This window comes from Lactuca saligna, chromosome 6, assembly GCF_052625555.1.
Source record: "Lactuca saligna cultivar CGN05327 chromosome 6, ASM5262555v1, whole genome shotgun sequence".
NCBI lineage: Eukaryota > Viridiplantae > Streptophyta > Magnoliopsida > Asterales > Asteraceae > Lactuca > Lactuca saligna.
The window spans coordinates 117,237,918-117,251,784 of NC_136422.1; positions in this window are offsets into that span (position 1 = coordinate 117,237,918).

Genomic DNA, 13,867 nt, shown 5'->3' on the forward strand with positions numbered 1-13,867 from the left:
GGTTGAAGTTTGGAGTGGAGTTTGTGGTTCGAAGTGAAGAGATGTTCTGAGATAGTGTATCCATTTGTGCATAAATTATTCTTGTCTTTTTTTATGTAACCTTACATAAGACTAAGTTATTTTGTCAAGTTAAATAATCAGAGTGTCAGATGTAACTCATTTATCCAGTCCTTTGTATTTATTTCGGTCTGTACATTGTATCTCCTTTTCCTATATAAGGAGTGTTTAATGACAATATAAGTAGACGGATTGTTGCTACAAAGATAGTTATATTCTAATTTACTTCACTTTCACTTTTCTCTCAAATCAAACTCTTTCGAACATTTTACTTGTTCATTTATTGTCTTTACCTTGATTATACTCATAGTTCCATATTTAATACTTAAGGTACTTTGTTGATTTCCTTATTCAGTATCGATTGGTCTAGCCATACTTGACTGGAACATACAATCATAAGCAGACATTTATCTTAAGCATCAACTCAAGGTTTGAGTTTTCAAACCTTGTCCTTGCACATCATATCTTTTTTTCTCACAGCCTCGACGCTAGGCGGGGCTTGATGACTGACACATATGTATACCTAGCGGGGCTCGATGTCGGGTAGGACCCGCTGTCAGGTGGGACCTGATGCCAGGTGAGGCCCGATGATGGGCGGGGGGCATGAAATATGATTAGTATGCATGATATGTGGTATTTTGGGCAACTCATTAAGCTTTGTGCTTACGGTTTTTATAGTTATAGTTTCAGGTACTTCCGGTTTGATAAGGAAGGGTCTGACTTAATCACGGCACATCCACCATTGTTTCCGCATTATGATGATTTTGGGATTATACTTTGATAATTGTTTTCTTATAAAGTACTTTTGAATATTTAGAAAGCATATTTAATGTTCACTGAAAGATAATTAATGTTTTTCTTGAATGAAAAATGAATTTTTAACCACATAATTTGGGGATGTTCTAATTATAGTAACAAGAATAAGAAGACAGAATATAAACAAACTAAAGATTACAAACCATCCAAATAATTAAAATTAGAACCGCAACACTTAACTTTGGTTATCTAATTACCATCTTAACCATACTATTAAAAATAATATTTTCATTAATTATAAATGAATTAACATAGTAAACTATATGTGTAATCTCCTGTAATTTTCATTTTCACAACATTTTTAGGTTTTCGCGTGTGTATATATATATATATATATATATATATATATATATATATATATATATATATATATATATATATATATATATATATATATATATATATATTTGGGATGGTTCACCTTAGATTCTAAAAATAATAAAGATCTTTAGATTCAACCTTAGCCACTCATTTCGTATTTAGCGCCCAAACGCTCCAGCGCAACACCAACAACGACGTATGTCTAATCTTAAAGGATTATATCACAGAGAGGTACAACTATATATGATTATGCATGTTTATAAAGATATGCCTAGCCAAATGATTACAGTTATATGTTTGTTCATAGATTAAGTAATCATATATGATTATGATTGTAGCGGCTGGTGGCAGATGATGTGGTTTGGGCAGAGGTGGGGGTGGTACAGGTGTTATCGGTGGTAGTGATTTAGTAAATTGGTGGTAGTGGTGGTGGCGTTTATCCTTGTAGTGGACGAAGGAACGGGCGACGTTGATTAATCATTTATGATTATAACCCTGCCACCGCGGCGGTATGTCGAAGTGTTATATCGGAAAATGATAAATTTGTAACTGCTATTGAATCTCAAGATCTCTATTTGATTCAGAATATATATATATATATATATATATATATATATATATATATATATATATATATATATATATATATATATATATATATATATATTTTTTGGTATCTTAAATGAACCCCATATGTAAGAGTGTACTGTGTTTCCTTTACACACATGTCCCATCATAATATATATATATATATATATATATATATATATATATATATATATATATATATATATATAACTAAATGGCTTCTAACGTAGTGATATTAAGTGTTGTCTTCCCTCCTCGAGGTTGAGGGTTCAAGTCTCCTCGTAAGCATATGTAGAATTTAGGATTAGTTTAGGAGTAGGAGTAGATTTTTCTGTTTAACATATATATATACATATATATATATATATATATATATATATATATATATATATATATATATATATATATATATATATATATATATATATATAGGATGTGATCCTAGTCAGTCATCTCAAAGATCAAAAAATCAAAAAAAAAATTGTAAAATGCAAAATAAAAGGAAAATTTCACAAATTCTTTTTTTTTTAAATATTATTTTTTTTAATTAATTTATCAAAAAAAAAAAAAAAAACTCTAAAAATATAAAATATAAGTATAAAATAGAAAATGTAAAAACATTATTGTTTTCTACATAATATACTTGAAATATTTTAATAAAATATTACATTGTAAATAATATATGACTTAATTATGTAGAAAACAATAATTTTTTTATATTTATATTTTGATGTTTTTAAATATTTTTTTTGATAAACTAATTAAAAAAAATAATATTTAAAAAAAAAAGAATTTTTGAAATTTTCCTTTCATTTTGCATTTTACAATTTTTTTTTTTTTGATTTTTTGATCTTCGATATGACCGACTAGGATCACGTCCTCAATATATATATATATATATATATATATATATATATATATATATATATATATATATATATATATATATATATATATATATATATATATATATTAAACGGAAAATCTAATCCTACTCCTAAACTAATCCTAAATTCTACATATGTTTACGAGGAGACTTGAACCCTCAACCTGGAGGAGGGAGGGCAACACTTAATACCACTATTCAAAAAGTCATTTAGTTATATATATATATATATATATATATATATATATATATATATATATATATATATATATATTATGATGGGACATGTGTGTAAAGAAAACACACTACACTCTTACATATGGGGTTCATTTATGATACCATATATATATATATATATATATATATATATATATATATATATATATATATATATATATATATATATATATATATATATATATATATATATATATATATATATATATATATATATATAGGGAAATCTGCGAAAAAATCCTAATATTTTGGGTTAGATTACGATGTATTCCCAAATTAATTTTTTTTTACAAAAAATGACAGATTACCGGTTAGAATTTCGGATTAATCCTTCATGCCGGTTTCGTATATTTAGCCGATATCTCGTTTTTTTCGTTAATTAATCCAAATTTAGGGGCTTTTTCATTAATTAATCAAAATTTTAGGGCTTTTTCATTATTTATTGCCAATAAACCAAAATATTTGGACTTTTCTGAATATTACCTTTAAACTAATATATATTATATGGTCTAATTTAATATGTACTATTTCATGTCTTCTTTCTTATGCTCTTCTAGGCTCGCTGTGTGTTTTTATCGGTGTTATCAAACCAAACAACAAAAGTTTCACTCACAAGCCCCGTTAACTCCATCAATTTTCCAAAATTATCCATTCACAACTCTATGATCATATTTCAATCTCCAAATAATAACGGAGAAAATCCTTGTTGATTACGTGGATGCCCCTATTAATTAACCATGACTTAAACCGTGGTTCCAACACTTGGATGTTCCTATTACCTAACCATAACTTGAACCCATACACTAATGGCGTTTTCCATAGTGTTGTTAACAATAGAAGACGAATCTCACATGTTCAACCACTGATACATTGGCTCAAGTCTTACTTGACCCTTGTTTCCTTACAATACTATTGTTGGGTATTTGATGTTGCATCTTGGGCTCCTCTCTTAGCCCATTTTGTATGCGGTATGGGCCTGTCCATCCGTAACTTGTTTTGTTAGGGTTTGTGTATTAATAGATGCTTGCATGCATCTTTTTCAGTACATATAGATTGTTTTTTACGTGTAATTAAGAAGATCTCTTTTGTAACCCTAAAATCCTCTACAACGGAAGTTCTTAATCGAGCTCTGCTGAGGATTGAACGTTCTAATCATTCGACTCATTCAGATCCATTCTTGAGTATTGTTTCATTGTTTTATTTTCATTATCTACCTGTTGCAAAGATCTAATCGATCAAAGAGTTTTTATATCTCATCAATTGGTATCAGAGCAGGAGGCTGTGTAATTCATACACATCTCTTCTGTGAAAGAAGCTATTAGGGTTTATTCCGCATTAACTGATATTTATTGAGCCGTCACTCCATAATTGACGTATCTCATTACTTATTCGTTTTGCCCTAATATTATATATTACAAGTCTGATCTTTCAAACAGGTTAAACGATCAAGCATGGACGATTCTCAATCAAATCCTATCAACATCTCAAACAGTATTGGGTCAACAACAAAGATTCCTATCCTTTACACCCAGGATTACGAAGTCTGGGCACATCACTTTGAAGATTATATCATTGGATCTGAAGACAATGGATATCTTATTTGGGAAGCAATCGTGTCTGGACCATTCGCTCATTTAGCAACGTCAAGAATCATTAAAACTCAGAAAGAGTATAATGATCTGTTGAAAGATGTAAAAGATATTGCCCAAGACGAAAAAGATAAATTTCAGTGCAATATTAAAGCATTGAGACTAATCAGATTCGCTTTTAATCTGACACTTTCAGGCTGGTGAGTTCGTGCAGCACTGCTAAAGAAATATGGGATAGGCTGCGAGAGCTATATTCCATAGACGAAGATCTCGAGCATTCAATTCAAACCTTACTTTTGTCTGAATTTGGTGAATTTAAGCAGAATCCTGAAGAAACTGTTACTCAGACGTTCGATCGCTTCAATCATCTTCTTAGTAAGATGATTAAACACGATATTGAAAGGAAGTTGATTGAACAAAAGGTTACGTTTTTAAACGATCTTAGATCTGAGTGGAGAGCAGTTGTGTCCACTGTTAAAGCACATGAGCAATTCAAATCTTACTCATTGGCAAAGCTGGTAGGGATTTTGAAATCCAAAGAAAAGATTATCTTGCAGGAGAAAAATGTGGTTTCGAGCTTGGGGTCATTGGCCCTTCTGTCCAAAAGCAAAGGCGTGGTGGAAGATGAAGACCTTAACTTAGAAGACTATGACCTTACCTCTGAAGACTATGCAATGATGGTGTCAAACCCGAACAGGTTCATCAAGAAAAGGTTCCCTACCAATAAGAACCGAAATTGGCAGGGAAGTTATAGTTCTGAAAAGATCAGGGAAGAACCGAAGGCAGAAGAACCAAAGAAAGAACCGAAAGCTAAAGGTGATTCGGGAGTGAACTGATACTATTGTGGAGGAAAGAACCACTATGCCAAAGACTGTGTCCTAAAGAAAATGGCAGAAAAGGATGAGGAGAAAGATGAAGAAGTTGTGTTAATGAAAAAGCTGGAAGAGATAAAGAGAAAGAAAACTATCACTAACCCTTCAATGAATGCTTTAATTGTACAGGGCTCGGCAGCGGATGATGAGTTCGGTGGCGTGGAGGTCTGGTCAACCGACTCTGAGGATGATGAAGTCAGGAATCCATCTCATGGAAAGGCTTATGTTGCGAAAGATGAAGGAAGCGGTGGAAAGTGCTTGATGATGTCAGATTTATCCCAAATGAGGGGATACAACACAGACAGTGGGAATAGAGACACGAAGGAGCGAGAGGACTTATGTTTCACAGCAAAACCTCTCAGCGTGCAGTTTGATGAGCTTGATGAATTAATCAAGAAGGTACAATCTATTTTTGTTTCATTCAAAGTCCCACAAAACTCATATGTAAAAGAATTAAAAAATGTAAATTCAAGAATCTCTCATCTAGATAGCAGTTTAACTCAAACACGGGTCACCAATTCTAACCTAACTGACCAAATAAGCAGGGTGTCTTCAAAGAGTGAAGAACGGAGGATGTGGATAGAGCTGAAGGAGTCGGAGCTGATCAAATCCAAAGACGAAAACATTTATTTGCAAAGAGACAATCTAAAACTTTTGAAACAAAGAAATGTGTTTTGTTTGATTGCTAAGCGTCTTTATTCTAACATTACTCAACTACATCTTAATTGCGAAATAGGACAGAAAATTCATCGCATGATTTTGTCCTTCCTTGAGTTTCAGGAAGATGAAATCGACGCTGAAGCATACAATTGCGAAAGTGTAGTTTCGTCTGACGATGTAAATCCAACTTATATGTATGGCCTAGACAAAATCGAATCTTTCATAAAGTCCAAGGACCATAAGGACATGCTGAAAAATCTTTTGGATGAAAATGATAAAATGAATCTAAGGACCGAAACCATACAAAAGTTTGACTCATTAAATGCCAATTTGAGCTCAGAAAATAAAATTAATGTTGAAAATGCATCTGAGCTTAATAAGGATGATGATATGAGTGAAATTTCTGTAGAGGATGATGTTGACTGTTCTGAGTTTGTCAAGAGCGAACCCGAAATCCACAAAAATATTATTTCAGAAAATTCTGTGGAATTTGCTCGTCTGTCCCAACAAAAGTCCCCGATCCTTGAAGAAAAGGCTATTGTATACCAAAAGGTAAGGAAAACTCCAAATTAGGTGTATAAGGTCACAGGTGTAACCGAAAATCAGACAGCCGAACTCACAGCCATTGTAAACGAAGATAATGCTGATGGTTGTGATGAGTTCTTCTGGTCCGCCCCTATCGATAATGCTGATGAAACAGTTGGTTTATCAGAGAGAACATCCTAGAAAACAAAAGGAAGATATATTCCAGAGCCGCTGAACAAGCCTGATAACTTTGACGTGCCAAGTAGTTGTGGCACTAAACAAATCCCATTAGATGAAGTCACCCCCATAACCGAAACCTCATTTACAACAAGCGAACCTGTTGTTCAAAAGCCAAAACAAAAGGCGAATATTCACAGGCAACCCAAACAAGTGAAAAACCAAAAGCAACAGAGGAATCTGAGATACAAGAAGAATCTCTCAGAGCGAAAACAGTTCTGGCAATCTCAAAACGATCATTTTTCTTATCATAACAGGAAGTCAGAGAAAAGGGAAGTCAGACCGCAAGAAGGTATTAACAACCGAAAGCATAGGTTCGGTTCAGAACACACAAGCTACCGAAAGCATAGGTTTAGTTCAGAGCACACAAGCTACCGAAAGCATAGGTTCGGCTCAGAGCACACAAGCAACCGAAAGCACAGATTCGGTTCCGAGATCATAGGTTACCAAGGCTCAAGGTTCGACCTCTCCTATGACCACCAACAAAAGGGTCACCTAGAATATCAAGTCAAGCAGACTTCTCAATCTAAATTCTCTCATTCTAATTCTTTTCAACCCCATTCTGAATCCAATTCTGTTTAAACTCAAAATCCAAAATCTTTAACAGATTTGAAAGGAAAATCGAAGGTTTCCTCGGTCAAGAGTGATCAAAAGAATTCCAAAGTCCAAACACCTGAACCTGAATTCAAACCAACTGCAACAAATCCTAATAAAATTAAAGTTTACACCATTCAAAAGAAAAATGAAACAACTTTAATAAAAAGAACATATTTCGTTGATATTTCTCTCACTATTCTTGTTCCTGTGAAAGGCTCACGTGGACCCAAGAAACTTTGGGTTCCTAAATCTGCTTAATTTTTGCAGGTTATCAGTGACGAGCAGTTCGACGAAGAATGGTATATTGACAGTGGCTGCTCGCGTCACATGACAGGAAGGAAAGAAGAGCTGAGGGAATTTCGATCTCTTTCAAATGGTGGAAATGTCAAGTTTGGGAACAACTCGTATGGCACGATTAAAGGTTATGGTATGATAACGAATGGAGACTTCACAATAAGAAAGGTTGCATACGTTGAAGGACTGCAACACAATCTCATCAGTGTGTCTCAGCTTGTTGGAGGTACCAGTCTTAAAGTTTCATTTGATGATGAGGGTTCGGAAATCATAGAGAAGAAGACAAAAAGGGTAATTCTCAAATCGGAGCGCAAAGGCGAAATGTTTCCTCTCAATCGCAAACCTATCAAAGGAAACCCAGCTATTTGTCTGTTATCCAAAGCACGTTCTGATGAAAGCTGGCTGTGGCACCGAAGGCTCTCCCATCTCAATTTCAAGGATATTAATAAAATCATCACAGGAGGTCATGTTAGGGGTCTTCCATTGCTCAAGTTTGATCGAGAACATTTGTGTGCTGCGTGTGAAATGGGGAAGCAAAGTCGTCAAAGTCACCCATCCATCATAAACACAAAGGTTGTTGAACCACTTGAGTTAATTCACATTGACTTGTGTGGTCCATTTTCTATTGAAAGCATAGGCAGTAGCAAGTATATTCTTGTTATTGTCGATGACTTTTCATGTTTTAAATGGGTGTTCTTTCTGAAGCACAAATATGAGGCAACTCTCAAACTGAAGCTGTTTATCAAGCAAGTTGAAGTGCAGCTGAGGAAAGTTGTATGGAACATCAAAAGCGACAATGGGCTGGAGTTCAAAAATAAAGAATTTGAAGACTTTCTAGCGGAAAAAGGAACCAGTCACAACTTCTCAGCTCCCTACACCCCTCAACAAAACGGAATTTTCGAAAGACGAAACCGATCTTTGTGTGAGGCAGCCAGAACCATGTTAAGTTTCGCTTCCTTACCATTATATTTTTGGGCTGATGCTATTTCTGCAGCTTGTTTTACACAGAACAGGTCCTATCTCAATAAGCGTTTCACTCTCACCCCTTATGAGATCATCAACAACAGAAAACCGAATGTCAAATTCTTCCACGTGTTCGGCTCACAATGCTTTATCTTCAATTCTAAAGAACATTGTAACAAGTTCGACGTAAAAGCCGATGAAGGGATTTTTCTGGGATACTCTCTAACTTCAAAAGCATATTGGGTCTTAAACAAGTGTTCAAGGAAGATTGAAAAGACATATTATGTGACATTCGATGACAACTTCGTCAAAAGGATAAAGGCTACTGAAGAAGCAATTGGAGAAATTTTCACTCAAACCGGTCATGTTACGGCCTCAATTGCTAATTTGTTTGAGCAGTTTGTGGAGTTATTCGATGAACCTGAGAAAGCTACTCTCTCGGAAGCCAAGGCAGCAGACAACAAAATCAACCATCTGAAGCAAATCGTCGATGAAGCTACCAAACAACTGGGTGACGGAGAATCAGTTCCAAATAAAACTTCTCAGCACAATGCATCAGTTGAGGGGGAGGATCCATCCTCTTCAAAACAGTCAAGCTTTCCAGTTGAGGGGAAGCATTCTAGTCCTGTAGCACCCGAAGGTACTGTAGCACCTGAACGCTCCACAGCACCCGAAGGCACTGTAGCACCCGAAGGTACTGTAGCACCCGAACGCTCCACAACACTCGAAAGTACTGTAGCAACTGAAAGCTCAAAACTGTCAGAGAGTACAACTACACCCGAAAGTCCTACTGCACCAGAAAGCTCATCATTCGAGGGGGAGAATGCTAATACGTTTTATGACGAAGATAGTCAATCAGAATTGGAAGAATTGGTAAACGCTGAATTGGATCCTTCCTATGATCCAAATTACCCTCCTCTTGTCAAATGGACTAGAGATCATCCTGTTTCACAGGTTGTGGGTGATGTCTCTAAAAAGGTGTTGACCAGATCTCAACTAAACGCAAAACAAACTTCTTTATTTTCCAAAGTTGAGTTCTGCATGTTTAACTCTTTCGTCTCAAAGGTTGAACCAAAAACAGTAAACAGCGCTCTTGATCACTCTGATTGGGTTCAAGCTATGCAAGACGAACTTAATGAGTTCGAAATAAATAAAGTTTGGCGGCTCATTCCAACTCCTCAAGATGCCTCCGTTGTTGGTCTCAAATGGGTCTTTAGAAATAAAATGGACAAGGAAGGCAATGTAATAAGGAACAAAGCTTGTTTAGTGGTGAAAGGATACTGCCAGGAAGAAGGAATTGATTACGAAGAGACTTTCGCTCCAGTTGCAAGGCTGGAATCTGTTCGAATATTTCTTGCCTATGCAGCGCACAAAAACTTCCAGGTCTACCAAATGGACGTAAAATGCGCTTTTCTGAATGGAGAACTTGAAGAAACGGTCTACGTGGAGCAACCTCCTGGTTTTGTCAATGAGAAGTTCCCAAATCACTGCTATATTCTAGACAAGGCAGTTTACAGTTTGAAACAAGCACCTAGGGCCTGTTATGAAATGCTAACGAAGTTTTTAAAGATGTCCAAATTCAAACAAGGATCGGTTGACCCAACCTTCTTTCGTAAGAAGGAAGGTAACCACCTTATGATTGTACAAATCTATGTCGATGATATCATCTTTGGCTCAACGAATCCCAGCTTAACAGCTGAATTCAGAAAGCTGATGGAGACTAAATTTGAAATGAGCTCCATGGGTCCGATTAACTTTTTCCTTGGTTTAAATATTAGACAGGGACCCGAAGGCATCTTTATCAACCAGGAAGCATACACCAAAACTCTTCTTGTCAAATTTGGTATGATGGGAGACTCAAAGGTCAAAGTTCCAATGGCATTCGGCACCAAACTCACACCTTCCCTGGAGAAACCGGCAATTGACATTACGCTATACCGCCAGATGATTGGGTCCTTAATGTATCTTACTGCTAGCAGGCCTGATATCATGTTTTATGTATGTTATTTTGCTAGGTTTCAGGAAATCCTCGAGAACCACATATGCTTGCAGTGAAAAATATACTCAGGTATCTGAAGCGAACAACCTCTCTCGGTCTATGGTATCCATCAAACTCAGGCTTCTTCGTTTAAGCCTTCTCAGATGCAGACCTTGGAGGATGCAGTTTAGACAGGAAAAGCACCACAGGGTGTTGCCAATTCCTTGATGGGAAGTTGGTCAGCTGGCAATCAAAGAAGCAAACCTGCGTTTCCCTTTGTATAGCTGAAGCAGAGTACATCGCAGCCGCTTCTTGTACATCTCAAGTCATTTGGATCCAAAGCCAGCTCAGAGATTATGTACTCAACATGAAAAAGATCCCACTATATTGCGATTCAAAAAGTGCAATTAGGATCTGTCATAACCCGGTGCAACACTCTAAGACCAAGCATATAGCACTGAGGTATCACTTCATTAAGGATCATGTGGAGGATGGAAATGTCGAAATTCACTTTGTTCGAACCACTGATCAACTGGCCGATATTTTGACCAAAGCCCTACCTGAAGCTAGTTTCAATAAAATCCTTCAAGGACTAGGAATGATGGAATCAGAATCGGTACCAAAAACACCATCTCAAAGTTAAAAGTTAGAAGCGAAATGAACTGAACGCTCGGTCTATTTCGGGTTCGGTTCACATGGGAACCGAAATGAACCGAACGCTCGGTCTATTTCTGGTTCGGTCCCATTGCACATATTTTCGCTCAATCTCAAAAAGGTGTTGTCTATGGTTGTATCCTTTTGTAAAAAGTTGTTTTCCAAAAATCCAAATTTTTTTTTAACCGAAATGAACCGAGCGTTCGGTCCATTTTGGGTTCGGTTCTAATTTATTTTATTTTATTTTATTCTGTTTGGCTTTTCTCTTTTCTAAAACTTAAAATCTCCAAAAATATTTGTTCTTTTTCTTTCATTCTTGTTTAAATATCGATGGGACAGGTTTCATTCTCACACTTTATAATAGTTAAGCATCCCTAGAAGCATGCTGCTGCATGTTGTCCAAAGCCTCAACTGATTTTGAATAAAAGCCTTAATGACTAGGTATATAAAAACCTTGTCTTCCTAATAAGGCTGCTCCATTTATTCTAATCCTGAGCTACCTTACTCTTTTCTCATATGGGTTAAGAGTTTACTACTTGGTCACTATTTTCAGCAGAGGTACTATAGTTTCTCTTCACCACCTCAATATTTTTCTCCATCATATTTCGGTCCCATATCGTAACCCTTGAGACTCTCAGAATTAACCACTGAGGTTTATGGTTACACAATCTATGTGTTTATGATCTGCGCCTCGTGTCACTACGTGCTTAGCGAAACCCAAAATTCAATACCTAACATGAATTGACGGTAAACATGAAATCTCTTTTCGTTGTGAGATTCTTATAAAATTGTTACTTACCATAACATTTCTTCCCTTAGAATCCAGTTTTAAATTTTTTTTTTGAGATTTCATCATCACACATCTTCAATAAGTCACTATATACAAATTCAAACCTACTTGTTCAACAGACCACATCAGTCTCACAGGTACTTCATTTAATCTCGGTCTTATGTCAAGATCCGGGATTCTAAACTGAAGCAAAAGCCATCCTTTTAAGCCTTATAAAAAGATGCCTTTCAACACTTCTTAATAAGTGATTGATCGTAATTCAACGGGAATCCATACAGACACTTTAAGGTCTCTCTTGACCTTGAAGAAAGTGATTCGTGCCCAGGATCAACTGTTTTGTGTCTATATTGACATCACAAATTCCCACATAAATATCGCTTTATTTCCTCATCTTTGACACTCTATGCACGAAAATCTTTGATTTTCCAAAAATCTAGTCCAGTTCCATCATAATCTTGTGTTTGGATGACAGTTATTTAACAGATAAGATGCTGACTCAGCCGACAGAGTAACGGCTTCAATAGTGTGTTGACGGGCACGCGTGCAAAACGGAACAATTTTTCTCTCTCATGCGTAATCACCGGGGGTGCCAACCGTCGCGCTTCTGTCACATCCGAAACCATTTCGTGTATCAAGAAGATTTGGGGGATGATTCTTCTCTTTCCTCTACCCACAGTATAAAAGGAACACTTCTGCTCCATTCCATACTTACAGCAATCAAAAATTAAACGAGTAAAATCAGGCGATTTATACTCTATTGTTCATCATCTTCAACATTCAACAATGGCAGACTCTTCCTCTGTTCAGGAAACCTCTTCCCGCACCAACATTCTTCCCATCCGCGCTCAACAAAGTCTGGTGATCGACTTAAACCCTAAAGCTTACGAGAATTATATGTATCCCATGGTGGAGTGTCTCAAATACTCTCCATTGGTACTAGCCCTTTCCAAGGTCGAGATTGTGCCCATGGTATGTCTTTCCCAGGTCTTCTCCATTGCTCATTATGATAGATCAGTGGATCGAATCTACTTCGACCTTCTTTCTCACAAGACCTCCATCTCCAAGCAACGATTCTGCTGGCTCCTAGGTTTTGAAGCTGATGAATCTAGGGTTAATCCCGATTCCATCACTGTGGGACAGTTATTTCCGATGTTCTACAACATGGGCTACACGGAAATTCTCACGACGGTCACTAAGTTCAAGAAGTCGTGTCTTCCTCCTCCATGGAATGCCTTCTTCACCATTCTGTTCAAAGGTCTCTCTGAGCGCAGTTCTGGTTCTGATGGGGCCAGCAAGTTGTTCATGACCATTCTCTATGGTCTATATCATGGCATCAACCTCGACTACGGCTCGGTTCTCTGGCAACAACTCATTCAGAGCCTAGCCTCCTCCTCTCACCACACTGAAGTGTCCTATGCTAGATTTTGGACGCTGATCACCCAGTGGGCCATGGATAAACTTCATGTTCCAACCGTTGCAGATTCCCTCCTCTCCTCCATCAGTGTCTTCCACACCACCAAGATCAACGTTACTGACCCGACCAAGTTCTCCTTCGTCGGATCCATTCCGGATTCTATGTCCGCTGGTGTGTCCAAGGAGAGCGTTATAATGAAGGCCTACAAGGAATTTCGTCCTTCGGGTCCACGGGAACTTTCTGCGGAAATGGTTCAATCCATTAATGACGCAGATAAACCAGCTGCTAGAGGGAAGAAATCCAAGAAAGGGAAGATCAAGAAAGCAGCAAAGGGGGAAAAGGGTCCTTCTCCTAAGAAGCAAAAACCCTCAAAGACAGATCTTTCCCCC